This window comes from Ambystoma mexicanum, chromosome 8, assembly GCF_040938575.1.
Source record: "Ambystoma mexicanum isolate Mex_15411 chromosome 8, UKY_AmexF1_1, whole genome shotgun sequence".
Taxonomy (NCBI): domain Eukaryota; kingdom Metazoa; phylum Chordata; class Amphibia; order Caudata; family Ambystomatidae; genus Ambystoma; species Ambystoma mexicanum.
This window is the reverse complement of record NC_090929.1, coordinates 312,802,517-312,818,625: the sequence shown is the minus strand read 5'-3', so window position 1 is coordinate 312,818,625 and position 16,109 is coordinate 312,802,517. Positions and strand designations below refer to the sequence as shown.

The 16,109-nt window shown below is 49.6% G+C and overlaps 1 protein-coding gene across 1 annotated transcript in view; it reads left to right on the top strand.

The window, feature by feature from the left end:
- LOC138471872 (dual specificity testis-specific protein kinase 2-like) overlaps nucleotides 1-16,109 on the top strand; it is a 516,102-nt gene that overhangs the window by 178,471 nt on the left and 321,522 nt on the right. The gene's annotated exons all lie outside the window — the stretch shown is intronic.

Sequence of the window (16,109 nt, the reverse complement as noted above, 5' to 3'; positions counted from 1 at the left end):
AAGCTGCATCCAGCTGCCCTCTTTGAGCGCCAGTCCTGTTCCAATGAACTTCAAAGCTTGCACAATGTCGCTTTCTTTACCTTTTCGTTACAAGACTTGAAGACCGATTAGCTCATTGTGAAAGAATTTGAATGCTATGGCAACGGGCACCTTTTTATATCCTATATGGGAAAAGACATGTGGTTGACTAGTGAGACAATTGGCAACGTTACAATTCCTGCGGAGCCATTGTTCAGCCTGAAGGGCTCTGAGTTAGCGGAGTTAGTTTTAACAAACAAAAGGAAGGGAAGTGTAGCAATTGCCCCAGCCAATGTGTTGCCATGGCATGTATGAGGCTGTTGGTTGTTCCAGTAAAGAGAATGAAACCCAGCCAGTCCATCCATATGTTTGTAGGGTAGGCCAGTGAACTATTACATCTACTGCAGAAGTTTGTTTCGCCTGAGGATCACAGGGTGGAGTCTCCAAGGGTCCATTTACCTTCACAATTTTCCAAGATCAATAAAACAAGTGTAATTCCATTGTACCTTATCAGAACCTGCTTTGATAGAGCAATGAGATCAGTCTGTCAGTGTGCAGGTGATTTCGATTGGCTGAGCTGTATGGTCCTTTTTCAACTTTATTTATTGGTTTTTCAAACAAACAACCAACAACAGTGTGTACAAAAACAACAGCTCACCTTTAAATGCAATGACAGAAATTGGCAGAACATGGGAGGACATAGTCTAGGAACACCCAGCCCGATCCAGATTGCATCTCAAGCATTGAGCAAGTACAGTACATATGGACCCCAAACATCCAGAGGATGTGCATGCAACGCATAGTCCGGATAAACACTGTTTCCATATCATGGCAATATGCCACATCCTCTAAACCAGGCCTGCACAGGGGCACGGGACTCCTCCACTGGGAAATGGCCACCCTTCTACAGTCGAACACCAGAAGGAGACCAATCAGACTATAGACCGAGCGGGACAAAGGCCTCGCGTACCCAAGTTGTTCCCCAACGATGAGCGACACCCTGGACGGCACCTCACCCCTGTACTGGGCCACCAGTGGGCATCTCCAGGAGGGGTGCATAGTCTGCCGGGCTAGAACCACATCGGGAACAACTATCTGTGGCAGCTGAGAAGCGCCTGTGAGGTCTGGCCGTAGCATGTTAAATTTGGTGAACAAAATTAAAGTGGATTAACTGAAGTCTGGTATTCAGAGAAACCTTTTGTATTTGAGCTGTGATGTACTTCCAGTCTTCTTCCCCGCTCACCATATCCAAGGCTACCTCCCATCATAATTTAGGGGCATCTCCTACCCACGGAATATCAGACAGAAGGCTACTGTACAGTCGGAAGTCCAACCAGCCACCCCCCCCTTTGCTTATATCACCCCATGAAGCAACGCCCAGGTAGCAGGCTAATCTGCGAAGGTGGGAAATGCAACCTTGAGAGTGTTCAAAATTCTGAAATACATAAAGCTATCAAGACGGGGAACTCCTGCCCTTATAGTTCATCTTTTGCAGTGACATGCATTTACCATCAACCAAGAAATCACAGAAGGTGCCAATCACAATTTTCTCCACCTATCGTATATAGGCTCTTTCCACTATGATACCCAGTCGGCTACATGTCTCACAGTGAGCTCCAGTGAATACAGAACATCAATGCCAACCTTACGGGTGACCGTGCACCAAACTGCACAGGTGGTGTTCACAACCTGTGATGTACCTACAACTGCCCTTGGGGTGCCCTATATCATGGACCACAGGAGATTGGGGGCGACCAACACCCTCTCCACCTGCACATGCGGCCTAAACATTTTTGGGGCATACCAGAATGACAGGTAATGTGCTTGTGCCGCCCAATAGTATTGCTCAGGATCCGGTAATGCCAGTCCACCCTTAACGTAAGGTTGTGCTAATGTACTGTGGGATACCCGGTTTTGCTGATCGGCCTAGAGTAGTTCTGAAATGATACCACACAAACTAATAAAGAAACCAGATGAGAGAAGTAGGGGAACATTAAGAAGAAAATGCAAGAGCTATGGCAGAATGATCAGTTTCACGAGAGAAAGCGGCCCATTAAAGTAAGGGGGAGACCATGCCAGCACTCAGTCCTTGAGAAATGATGACCTGACTGTAATGTTCGCAAAACAGAATGTTCTGGTCCCGGGATACCTCTATCCCCAGGTACCTGCTGCTCTCCGATTCACAAGTGAAACCAAACTCATTCTCGAAGGGCCTGTTGTGCTCGGGAAGTGGGAAATCCACGGATTTAGTATGGTTAATGCTAAGCCCAGGGAACTCCCCAAACTTCAAGACCTGCCTCATCACTGGTGATAGATTGCGTACAGGGTACACAAGAAATAAAACCACATTATCCGCGTGCAAAGAGAAGATCAATCTATGCAGATCCAATTGTATACCCCGCTGCCTGCACTGTTCTATCAAAATGGTGGCCAGAGGCTCCATCGCAAGGGCAAAAAGAGGGGACAGAGGGCAACCTTACCTTGTCCCCCTCTCCATTTGTATTCTGAAACGTGGCGCCCTGGCTACGATCTTAGTGACCGGAGATGCATAAAGAAGCAATACCAACAAAAGGAACTGCTTGCCCAAACCAGTTTTTGGAGAACAGCAAAAAGATCAGGCTACTCGACAGAGTCAAACGCCTTTTCAGTATCCAACGAAACAGCTATCGCTTGCATCTCAGGTTACAGTGCCAAAAGTATCCCCAAAACATGGGGCACACTGTAGGTCTCATTTCTACTAGGTATGAATTCAGATTGGTCCACCAGTACCAGCCCACATCTTTTTATCAACATTGATTAAGGAAATAGGACGATGGGATGCACAGCTATCCGGTGGCCTCCCCTGTTTACACAAAAAAGTAATGGTTGCCTCACACACCGAGGTGGCGAAAGCCCTCAGGCTACTCATTCAGCATATGCTTGTAATAGCAAAGGGGCTATCGCACGGGGAGGGTCACCAAGCTCACACCCATAACTCTCCCTGCCCCCTGGTTCACCCCACTCTGCTCTCTGCCGCTGCCAACCTCGCTCTCATTTTCCATAGTACGCTGATACAGCAGCAGTTACTTGTAGCAGGAATTGTATTCCGTGGCTCTGTCCCCAGCCAGTGCTCTCAACCGTCGGGGCCTCCAGGGCTAAGGGTCTATGCTATCCACATTGCGGGCTGCTTCTGTGGTGATTCCCATGCCCTCTACGGTCTCCACCGCTGCTGATCCCTCACTCCCCTCGTTATATCCTGCCGCTCCAGCAGCGATCACTTGAAGCGGGGATCCCTCAGCCTGTCTCTCCCCGTTAGGCTTATGTTCCGCAGCTCGGTCTCCGCTCCAGCGGCGGTTGAATGTAGCACAGATTCTTTTCCGTGGCTCCGTCCCCAGCAATGCTGTCAACTGTCAGGGCACCATCTTGGGATGGCCCAGCACATCCTTCTCTCTGCTGCCTTGTCCGCCTCCAGGGTTTTAACCCTGCTCTTCTTGCCCTGCAGAGCGCTTCTGTGGGGGTTCCCATGCCCTCTGGTATGGTGGGGTGGGGTGGGGGAGGCAGGGCGCGAGATTCTGCATGTTTGTGGCCCGGGCCCTCAAGAGCTCACCTCAAACACATCCACATGCTCGGCGGGCTAGCAACACTGTAACGCTGGTCAAAGCTACCGGCTGCAGAGTGAAGTAACTTACGAAACGGCCCAACATTCCTAGGCCACCACGGCTTTCGATTATATGGCTCTGGTTCACCGCCTGCTTACCTTTTGTGAAGCACTGGAAGCTCTTGGGTCTACGGCCTTTCTAGCAGCTGGCCTGGGAGCAACTTACACTCCCGAGGCTCTTTGCGACCTGATTATGGGGTGGGGGGGACAATGAACCTTGTATTGTTTTCTTTACCATTTTTTGGAAAAAAGTAGCCCGTATTTTGGAGGATTTTAACCTTTAATGCAGTCCCACTGGTTGGGTTAAAATGTTAATTGGGGAGGCCATGTGGCCTAGGAATGAATACTCTTTATTTTTTTTAAAAACAATGATGTTCTCTCCTTTACTGTATTTTCATTCTGTGATTGTGTTAAAAAGCTGTTTATACTGAAACGGCCCACTTTCAGCAGAAGAAACTTGCCCACTCTAGCATGTTGTGCTTGCCCCTCCAGCATAGCCCTATTTCCGTATGGGTCACTCGAGACAACTGTCTCTATCTTCTCCCCGAATCCCCTAAGATGTCTCACGCGTAGCCTCCCACGTCCAGCGATTCAGACTTATGTATGCCTTCCTTCTGTGTAAGTGTGGGTGTAGCGACGGAACTGGCAGCCTCATTTTCCAAACCAACCATTGTCATAAACCCGTCAACATCTTTAATCACATCCTCCTCTTCTCAGGGAAACCTCTATTTCGGGTTGCAGTACTTTTACTGTTTGCTTGTGCTCCAACTCTGCACGTTATTGGCAGACATACCGGTGAAGTAGCCAGCATCCTCGAGCTTCTTCTAGCAGGAACTACTACACTGTAGTCGCACCCGTGACCATCCTGCATGCTAAGGGCATCAGTCTGCGAGCACATTGTACACTGGCTCCATCGAGACCACACTCCCTTTATTTACCTCCTGCTTTTTCTCAAGAAATCTAAATGTGCCACTGCACAGCAGCACAGAGGAGCGCCCTGAATCCTGGGTGCCCCAGCAGCACAGAGAAGCGCCCTGAATCCTGAGTGCCCCAGCAGCACAGAGGAGCGCCCTGAATCCTGGGTGCCCCAGCAGCACAGAGGAGCGCCCTGAATCCTGGGTGCCCCAGCAGCACAGAGGAGCGCCCTGAATCCTGGGTGCCCCAGCAGCACAGAGAAGCGCCCTGAATCCTGGGTGCCCCAGCAGCACAGAGGAGCGCCCTGAATCCTGGGTGCCCCAGCAGCACAGAGGAGCGCCCTGAATCCTGGGTGCCCCAGCAGCACAGAGGAGCGCCCTGAATCCTGGGTGCCCCAGCAGCACAGAGGAGCGCTCTGAATCCTTGGTGCCTCAGCAGCACAGAGAAGCACCCTGAATCATGGGTGCCTCAGCAGCACAGAGGAGCACCCTGAATCCTGGGTGCCCCAGCAGCACAGAGAGGCGCCCTGAATCTTGGGTGCCTCAGCAGCACAGAGAAGCGCCCTGAATCCTGGGTGCCCCAGCAGCACAGAGGAGCGCCCTGAATCCTGGGTGCCCCAGCAGCACAGAGGAGCGCCCTGAATCCTGGGTGCCCCAGCAGCACAGAGGAGCGCCCTGAATCCTGGGTGCCCCAGCAGCACAGAGGAGCGCCCTGAATCCTGGGTGCCCCAGCAGCACAGAGAAGCGCCCTGAATCCTGGGTGCCCCAGCAGCACAGAGGAGCGCCCTGAATCCTGGGTGCCCCAGCAGCACAGAGGAGCGCCCTGAATCCTGGGTGCCCCAGCAGCACAGAGGAGCGCCCTGAATCCTGGGTGCCCCAGCAGCACAGAGGAGCGCTCTGAATCCTTGGTGCCTCAGCAGCACAGAGAAGCACCCTGAATCATGGGTGCCTCAGCAGCACAGAGGAGCACCCTGAATCCTGGGTGCCCCAGCAGCACAGAGAGGCGCCCTGAATCTTGGGTGCCTCAGCAGTACAGAGAAGCGCCCTGAATCCTGGGTGCCCCAGCAGCACAGATAGGCGCTCTGAATCTTGGGTGCCTCAGCAGCACATAGGAGCGCCCTGAAACCTGGGTGCCCCAGCAGCACAGAGGAGCGCCCTGAATCCTGGGTACCCCAGCAGCACAGAGGAGTGCCCTGAACCCTGGGTGCCCCAGCAGCAGAGGAGGGCCCTGAATCCTGGGTGCCTCAGCAGCACAGAGGAGCGCCCTAAATCATGGGTGCCCCAGCAGCACAGAAGAGCGCCCTGAATCCTGGGGGCCCCAGCAGCACAGAGGAGCGCCTTGAATCCTGGGGGCCCCAGCAGCACAGAGGAGCGCCCTGAATCCTGGGTGCCCCAGCAGCACAGAGAGTGCCCTGAATCCTGGGTGCATGTATGAGGGGGTAGGATAGAGGGCACCTCAAGATCTACCAGCTCTGGGTCACATTTGCATGCAATGCACTGTACTTCCCATTCATTTAAATACGAACTCTGGAGCTCAAGGTATTGAAGTTTAAGCCCATTCACTGCACAGTTAGATCTCTTGCGAAATATGCAAGAACTGACGCCAACACACATACTTCTGTCTTCAGCTCTGTTTTGGAAATGGTGCCAAGGTGCAGCACGAGTAAGGGTATTAAAAACCCTGTTCACAAATTCGAAAATGTAGAGAAAAAAACACAACCTCTCTACAGTACTTCCAATAAACCTAGTCACGCTTTGCGCTTTCAGGACCCTTTGAAAGATCCTCAAAACCATATGCGGCAACAGGCTAGAACCCAGTTCGCTTGTCAAGGCCAAAGCCACTTAATAAACCAGGTCCTAATTCAAAAAGAAAGCAATTGTGTAGCTGCTGCAGGTGGTTGTGTGTAGATGGAACCTATGCCCAAGGTATCCAAAGTGAAATCACATACACGAAGATCCACAACCACACTGCGCAATTACAAGGTCATTTTATGTTTCAATGGAATGAGATGAATATAGCCAACGCGTGTTTCGCCCAACTGGTCTTCTTCCAGGCTAAGGATGTTCTAATTTTCCCCTCTCAGTATGAGAAAAGGCTGATTCTATTTATTCAAACCGCTAATGCACCTGTACAATCCTGATGTGCTCCAATTTTCAAACCGCTAGTGCGGTTTACCATGCTGTCGAATCCATGCTTTTCAGCCGTATACGTAAATAGACTGTTACCCTTTAATTGCGCAGTCTGGTTGTAATTGCGCAGTCTGGTTGTAATTGCGCAGTCTGGTTGTAATTGCGCAGTCTGGTTGTGTATCTTCTTGTATGTTATTTCCCTTTGAAAGCTATACGACCGCAGAGCACATCTGTCTGTAAATACATATGTGCGCCGATTTACCCACAAGGAAAGGGTTGTTCGTGGATTGCCTCCAACATTTCCTGGAAGGAGACCTAACTGCACTGAAACCGCACTCCGGGTGGAATTTGCGGATTGGATGTCCTTCCAGGTCAGATGTAGACCTGTATAAATAGGCTTCCTGTCTCCGCCATGAGCACATTTCACATCTGCCAACAAAGGTTTGCCCTGAATCTGAGGGCGGTAGAACAGAGTAGGTTAAATGTTTGCCGAGAGCCAACCAGCTCTTCCTCTCACCACAAAAGTGATGGGTGGAAGGTTTCTGACTGAGTCTGAACCATTGGCATTTTTCTTGATGATCCTCCACACCCCCGTTTTTCAGGCCGTCTGGCATATGGCTGGACAATGGTGGCAATGGTGCAATCAGTCAGATACTGCCACCAATGGAAGCAACCCAGCCCGCTGCTAGGCCAGGGTCCCCTCTGCACGGAGACACAAGCAACCCAGGCATGTTTCTGCCTTGTTGGGCCTCCCAGCTGTTCCTTGTCCTGTTTCAGAATTTTACTGGAACGCTCGCCTTCCGTTCTTCATGAGCAGTTACTGTGAAAGTACCACAACCGGTTTCATGTCAGTATAAGGGCGAGGAAAAAATCTACACCTTCGTATTATAGTATGCTGTAACGAAATACATATATATATATATACATATATATATATATGTATGTGTGAAAAACATTCAAATGGAAGGGCAAATTAGTTGTTTGATTGGAAATGTTTGCGCACCCACAATCCTTTGCATATTCTCAGGACCTGCTTCCAGTCCCTGGCTCTTTCTGCCCATGTTAATTGACTAAGCCCTTTATACTCTCGGACTGTATTTCAGCATCCCCCGAACAGGAAGAGAAATGGCCACAGTAATGTTTTTAGTAAATCTGAGTCATGTGTGCATGGCTTGGCGTTGGAGCCCAGCTGCACTCCCCATTAGGAACAATGCACATTCTAAAGAATTCAAGCTCCATATGGGCTGAGCGTGCAGTGCGTATTGTGCTGCTTTCTGAAGGATCATTCTAATTTCCCCATGTTAACGTGTATGACCTTCTTACGGGTCCTGGTTCTCATCCAGGTGGCACTATTTTATAACCTGGGAAATGTGTAACCTGTACCTGGTCATGGGAGTAGAAGTAATTCTGCTAACAAAGCATCATGCCCTATTGATGCTCGGACTAGCCATGACACACAGTGGGCCAACTCCTGCCCCGCCCGCAGCATTGTAGCCTACTTTGACAGTGCCCATTGCAAGTTTAAGGCTTCAGCACTGCAAATAATCACAAATGCAGGGGTGCTGATAGCAAAGCATTTGTTTGAAAGACTGGGTCACATTCTTGTTATGACCCAACATGACCACCAGGAACTGGAAGGCGGGGCTCTATGCAGAGCCCCTCTTCCATGGCAGACAGGGTAAAATTGAGGAGTCAATTTGCAGGGCAGCGACACTGACAGGTAGGTGGGCAGGGAGGCGGAAGTGGATCGGAGACTGGTATGATATGATGTGGCATTTATAACGTGCCTGTACACAAGTATTTCTAGGCCCTACAAGACAAGGAGGGAGCAACAAAGGCAAAATAAAAATATTACTAGGCCTTGTGTCATTCAGATCGTGCAAGTGCAGGGAAGAGGCAAGGTGAGAACTGCCAGAGGGGAAGGGGGAAGTGCAGTTAACTCATAAGTGCAGCCAGCGGGTGGTTCATATGTGCAGAGAGAAGGGACTGTCGGGTTGCGCATACAGGCCTTTAAGTTCTGGGGAGCCTGTAGGCAGTGGGAGGGCAACTATGTAGAAGCCTGGGAGAGGAAGAGGGAAAGCAGAACCGAAAAGGAAGGTCTTGAGTTTCTTCCAGATCCGGAGGTGGTTCTGCCCAAGTTTGAGAGAGGCAGGGAGGCTGTTCCAGTGAGTGGCCCCAGCCGAGGAGATAGATCTGCCCCCAACCATCTGCTTGGAGAAGCATCTGACCCTGAGAGTTGGCGGTGGATGAGCAGAGAGCTCGAGAAGAAGATGTTTAGGGAGAGAGCGTTGGAGGTAGAGTGGTCCCAGGCCCCAGAAAGCCTTGTGGACAGTGCATACGGTCTTGAACTTGATCCTTGCAGCCACAGGGAGCCAGTGAAAAGATTTCAGGTAGGTGATGTGATGTGCTTGGACTGAATGCTGGTGCATGATGATGCTGAGAGAATGTTGGTGTGCCTGAGAGAATGTTTGGGTGTGAATGTTGTAGTAAAGGTTCCACAAATGAGCAGTTGGGGGAAGTCAGTCTGGGTGATGGGACCCAGTGGTTCAATGTAACAGCTTAAGTGAAACCAAGAATAAAACTTACCTGAGAAACCTTACCGATCTTCTGCACCAGGTCTTCTCACCTGTAGAAAAGCTGACTGGGCAGGTGTGGACAGTGCATAGCTTGCCCTGAACCCCTGCTATGCTTGTTGGATTCCACTTGTGTTTTAAACCTCATGATGGGCTGCCACACCTGCTTCAGGAGCTAATAGAAATTGTCGACCTGAAGAACCATACAAAGTAATCCTGTAGGTAGCAGCCTCTTTGATGTGAAACGTGTGTTGCGCCAGGATGTTTATGATTTGGTATTTATAACGCGCCTTCACACAAGTGTTTCTAGGCACCACAAGACCCATAGGGGAGACAGAGGGATGACGAGACAATCTTACTAGGCCATGTGGCATTCAGATTGTGCAAGTGCAACAAGATTTGCAGGGGAGAGGGTGTGGGGAGAAGTGCAGGGAAGGGGTACGAGTGGGAGGGCAGTCATGGCAGCAGAACTCTGAGTAAGTGCAGGGACGGCAGAGGACTACATGGGTGCAGTCCCAGACCGGAAGTGCTAGGTAGGCCAGAAGGTAGTGCAGTGTGGCTGGTCAAGGAGGTGTGTGGGGGGGGGGGGTAGGTTTGCGTGGTCCCTGTATGACTCTGAGGGCAACCACGTCACGAGTCAAGGCGGACAGACACGTACATTAGCAGGGGAGAGGGAGTGCGAAGGAGGAAGAGAAGAGGAAGGCCTTGAACAGCTACCAGAACTTCAGGTAATCCGGCTCAAGTCTGAGGGGCAGGGAGGCCATTCCAGAGGGAGCCACCTGCAGAGGAGCGATCTACCCCCACACTCTGTTTGGAGAAGCATCTGACCCGCAGAGAGTTTGAGGTAGCTGAACGGAGGGCTCTAGAAGGAAGGTATTTATGAAGACAGTGTTGGATATAGAGAGGACCACAGTCCCAGAAAGCCTTGTGGATGGTGCAGATGGTCTTGAGCTTGATCCTCACAGCTAAAGGGAGCCAGTGGAGAGATTTCAGTGCTGGAGAAATGCTGTCCCTGGGCTTGAGGCCAAGGATAGGTCTCTCAGTCCTGTTTTGGTTTGTTGAAGAGTAGAGTTAGCAGGCGTTTGCATTAGTCCAGCCTGGAGAGAACCAGAACTCTGGTGACAGTGAGCTTCTTGGGGAAGGTGAGAAAAGGTAGGATACCCCTGAGGAGGTGCAGTTGGAAGTGGGCCTTCTTGGCAAGGTCCGTGATGTGTGGGGAGAAGGAGTGAGTGGAGTCGAAGATGACACCAAGGTTTTTTGCCTCACAGAAGGGTGAGGGGATTGGGCCCAAGGAGGTCAGCCAGAGAGAGAGGGAAAAAGCAGGAGCAGGGGTTCCATTGAGAAGGATCTCTGTCTTATTGGCATTAAGACAGAGGTTATTAGAGGTGCACCAACCGTGAATAGCAGATAGACAGTTGGGAATGAGCAATGAGGGAGAGAAGGCTGAGGGTAGCCTTAAAGAGAGCAGAGTCATGCGCATAACACTGAAAGTTAGAGGAGAAAGTAGAGATCAGGTAGGCCAAATAGACACTGAACAGCCAGGGCGGGCGGATATAGCTCTGGGAAACACCACATTTGAAAATAGAGGTGGTGGAGAGAAAGGACCCAAGTTGTACCTGGGAGGGTTGGTCAAAGAGGAAGGTCAGCCACGCCAGAGCCTGACTACTGATGCCAAGGTTCATGCTGAGACAGTTGATCAGGGTGGCGTGATTGACTGTGTCAAAGGCAGAGGAGAGGTCAAGGAGGATGAGGACAGAGTGAGAGCTGGAGTCAAGGTTGGAGAGCAGATCTTCACTGGAGTTGGGGAGAGCAGTTTCCCTGCCTCTGGTTGATCTGAAGCCGGACTGATGGGCATGGAGATGACCAGCAGATTCAGTGTGGAGCTTTAGCTGAGAGATGGACAATTTCTCAAGGGGTTTGCCCAGGAAAGGATTGATAGAGATCGGGTGATAGATGGGCAGGCAGGAAGGATCAGCAGAAGGCTTTTCAAGAGGGGGCACATAAGGGAGTGCTTGCGAAGAGAGGGGAAAGATCCAGTGGCAAAGGAAAGGGGAAAGACATTTTCAGGTGAGAGGAAAGCAGAGTGTGATCAGTCCAGGAGAGTGGAGCTGTGAGAGGGTTAGAGAGGGGGATCTCCGAGGAGATGAGAACATACAAAGTGTGTCTGGCTGAGTGCGTCAGACCAGAGGGAAGAATAAAGGGGTAAAGAGAGTCGCAAAGGTTGCAGAAAGGCCCAGAGTGGTCAGAGGAGTCCAAATGGATGTTGAAATCCCAGAGACAGAGCAGCTTAGCGATGGAGGCAAGGAGAGATGAGAGATCAGCCCAACAGAGAGGAAGAGGTCGACCTGGCCAGGTGGCCTCTAGATGGTGGTCAGAGTCAGAGAGGACAGGAGAGATGGAGAGCCTGCATATCAGGCATTCAAATGGGGAGTTAGCCTGGGTGGGAATAATAGAGGCAGGGACCCACTCAGGAAAGATCATGTCCACTCCACCTCTAGGCCGGTTGGTCCTGGGTTTGGCGAGGAACTTGTAGCCCTCAAGGAGGAGAGTCAAAACTTGTGACAGAGCTGGCCATGAACCAAGTCTCTGTGAGTGCGAGAACATCCAGATCAATGTCTTTGAGGAGGTGGCAGATATCAGAGGAGTGTTTGACAGAGCAAGCATTGAGAGTAGCTACGTGGATCAGGTTGCCACTGTGAAAGACTTCCAGGGTGGGGTACAGCCCAGTGGAAGAGGCAGAAGGGCCCAAGAGGGGGCAGAGGTAGAAGGAGGGGGGCAGATGGCCCAGAGGGGAGGAGGGTGCCAGAGAGGAGGCAACAGAGGAGAAGGCAGGTGGCAGAGGAGCCGGAGCGGTAGAAGAGGAAGGTGGCAGAGGACCCAGAGAGGAGGCAGAGGGGAGAGCCACAAAGGAGGCAGCAGAGGTGGAAGGGTGTGGCAGAGGAGCCAGAGAGGTAGAGGGGGAAGGTGGCTGAGGGGCCAGAGAGGTAGTAGATGGAGTAGCAAGAGAAGCAAGGAAGTTGATAAGCAATGGGAGACGCCTACCCAGGAGGAGGAGGTTGGGCTGAGTGTCCTGGACCATGACGTAGACAATAATGATGTTTTTGGAGGACAGGGCGGATGCCAGGAGGACCTCACGTCTTGTGTCACTATTAATGGGAGTTGAAGAGAAAGGAGAGGGAACACCGACCATATGTAAGGTCCATAGGTCGGGAGAGGGAACGACGAAGAGGATGTCGGTAAGAGTCTGTCTAGAGGAGGCACTGGCGTTGGTGTCTGTGATGGGAAGCCCTGGATTGGAGACCAGATGTTCTTCTTGCACTTCTTCCTTCGAGACCTCGTGAGAAGGATAGGATAGGTGATAGAAAAGCAGTTAGAGAAGATTGGTGATGCTGAGAGCACCATAGAGGGGTGTAGATTAGAAAGGAGAGAGAACAGCGAGAGGGAGAAGAGGGAGGAGTAAACAGGCCTTGTGTCAAGTTTTTGACTTGTTGTAACTAAGGGATTGGGTGATCTCATGGTAAAAGGCAAACGGTGCAATGTTATTACTATTGCTACAGAAGTTGACAAGCACCTCCTGGAAGGAATATAGCATGTTGGCATATATTAATCTGTGTTCACACTGCATTTTACAAATTCAAGTTGCATGCACAAAACTGCCTTTGTGCGTTGTATTCAGAGCAGGGTCTGTGAGGGAACATAAACCCATTGCATGGTGACGTAAGCTATTTTCGGAAGGGGGTGAGGAGGTAGGTGTTTTTCTTTTTTTCTTTATATGCTAATACTCCGAGGCGCAGAGGCGTTCACGGTGGCATTTGTTGAGGTAAATATACTATGTTTTTCGAAATAGGGCTTCAGCCTTGAACTGCCCCTAGCTGCTAGTTTCGTCCCATTCTGCTGCTCCTGCTTCATATGTGAAACAAAGTTTTAAAGAGGGTGGGTCAAGGTAGGGGCTGATTACTGAATACATAACAAGTAGCTTGTTAATTTCTCTCAATCAGTTACAAAACAAGAATTATTAGAATATTTGAAAAAAGATTCCTTTTTATTATATATTTTCATAGCACTGAACAGGTCATAGAGAAAAACATTTGTAGCAAAAATGTAACCAGTCCTCAAGCAAAATTGGTAAGCACTATCACAATACAACATATGGGTTGGGGAGGGCACAAGATGGCCGAAATCCACATTACAGCAAGGCATCCCTGGATAAGCCGTCTTCAGGTTTTTTTTTACTGAATGGAGACTTGGAGCAAGCAGTCCTGATTGTTATGGGATGCAGTTCAGATTACTGTAGCACGAGAAGGCCTCTTTCCTTTGGTTTGTCCGTGTGAGCCAGTTAAGTTTGCAGTCTAGTGATGTTCCTAACTGCAACATGGCCATGTGCCACCTTTGTTACTTGCCTTGTAGGTGAGGTATACGGTTTTGAAAAAGATCCTAGAGAAGAGGTGGAACTAGTGACATTTGAGCAAAGTGGTGGTGGTGATGTGGTCATATTTCCGAGAACCGGTGTTGAAGTGAGCCACGGATTGGTGTGCCTGCGAGGGGGGCATTTACACTGTCGATATGCAAGATCACCAGGGCTTGCAACACTGTTTAGAAGTCCTGAGGTGGGAGGAAGGGCTTGATCTTGCACAGTAGAGGGGTCTTATACCAAATACTTTGATCCTTTTTTGCGATGTGTTGTTGGAATGAAGGCTTACTATCCACACTGAAGCCTAGGGATTTTGCTGAGTGGGGGCATTTCAGCCAGCCAATTTTCAGTTGGCCAGGAGTACGAATTCAGTCTTGGTGGAGTTCAGCCTTAAGTGGCCACTTGTCATTTTGGTTTGAATCATTGCAAGGCATAAGTAAAGGCAAGCAATATCCTGTAGGTCCTTGACCTTTTAGGTACAATTGTGTATCATCCACTTACTGGTGTATCAAGATGTTGGGGCAGTCTAGGAGTGAGCCCAGTGGTGTCCTATAAAGGTTAAAGATGATCGGGTAGAGAACGGAACCCTGAGGGACTCCACAGGTGATTAGGCGGCTTTTGGAAGCTGAGGAAGACCATCTGATCAGCCAGGTAGGATGGAAACCCTCGCAGGAAGGTGTCAGAGAAACCCATCCTGTGTGAAAGGAGAGTGGGTCATGTGAAGTTGACCATGTCAAACATAGGTGACTGGTCCTGGATGACTAGCAGGCAAGAGTCCTTTTTATTGATAACTTGAAGCACATCGTCGATCACATGGATGGTGGCTGTTACAGGGCTGCATGTGTGACAGAACCCAGTTTGGTAACCCCAGAGCAGACAGATTTGCTTTTCTTTTTGCATTCATGCCAACAAGTTTTGTTAACTTTTCATCTAAGTTTCCTTTCTGTTGTGAGAGTCCAGGAGACAATCCATTGAAGGAGCAGGTGTCAAGCAAATGGAGATTTTTCCATGGAGAACACCTGACTAACGCTCCGTCCAGTCACCTCAATTAACCAAATTACGACCCCTTGGGACACCCAAATGAAGTCTCTGGCTCAGTTACACCCGATGATCTCTACCGATGCCAAACAATATGAGCTTTTATGTATTGTGGAAGATGCTGTTGGGTACCCCAACCTGGAAATGGGGAGCATGTAGAGAGCGCAGGTTAGCATAATGTCTCCAAGTTGTGTGTTGAATCAACAAGTGAATGGGAAATCAAGCAACATCATCAACAATGGAAAAGGGAGGATGACGTTCCGTTTCTGAATTGCAATGTTTGATGAACACAATATTAGACACATATGCAAGTGTTTTTAAAAACGGGGCGAGTGGTTGTTATGTATGCCATTAGCAACTATTTGTATTTCCAAATGCCGTGTCTTCCAGCTATGACGCCACAGCACACGATTATGGAAGTCATAATCCACTTTCAGGACGCAAAAGCAGGGGATACAGCATTTTCTCTGCCAGGTATTTTTTTTTCTCTCCTTTTTAGGGTGCTGTGTGGTGAGGGAACCTGGGGTCTCATTCCATGCTTGGCGTTATTTCCTGTGGAAATAGTCTAATTTACTGTTTCTGCCACAGTCGCAGAAAGTCCCCCTGATTACGAGTGGCAGGATGGCAGTGTTGATCCCTGTTCCTGGAGTCCCGAGCACTCCTTTAGGGGTTAGGAGGATTTACCACCAGCTGTAATTCCGCCCCCATAGTAAATCCTGTATTTTTTGAAGGGCTTGATGTTTTTCTTCCACCTGGCCCCCAAAGCTGGAAATTGGTCTAAAACATTGGTAAACTGGCAGTAATTGAATTACCGTAACTTCACTAACATTTTTTCCGCACCTTTAAATTCGTAACTCGACCCTTCAGATTTTTCATATTTTGTCCATAGTCCGTAGGCCACCATTCTACACATCCTGCCATGCAAAGGGGGCAGTGGGCTGTAAACATCATCACATTATAGATGGGCAATTGTTTTACTACGGGGTTCGTTTTACCGCAGGGTTATGAGCGACTGCATAGACATCTGGCTTCCTTGGCTATTAAATGCCGCTCCGTACCCCTTGATGGAATGCATGCCCCTAGATGGAATGGATGCCCCTAGATGGGAGCTACCAATTTTAAATTCTATATTTATTTCGTATGCATTCGGGCATTGATTGCATTGATTTGCAATATTATGACATTTTGCAAAGTTGTATGTGCTGGAGCATTTGAGATGCTCCATTTAATACTAATGAATTGCATTTCCACCCAAAGTATCTGCTTACTGCTGCACAAAGCTGCTTAACTCAAAGTATAGCAGAGTTGCTGCGAAGTTTGAATACTAACCCCATTCATTGTATAGAAATCCGGATGAAAAGTGTGGATTCCGTGCAGCTGAAAATAAA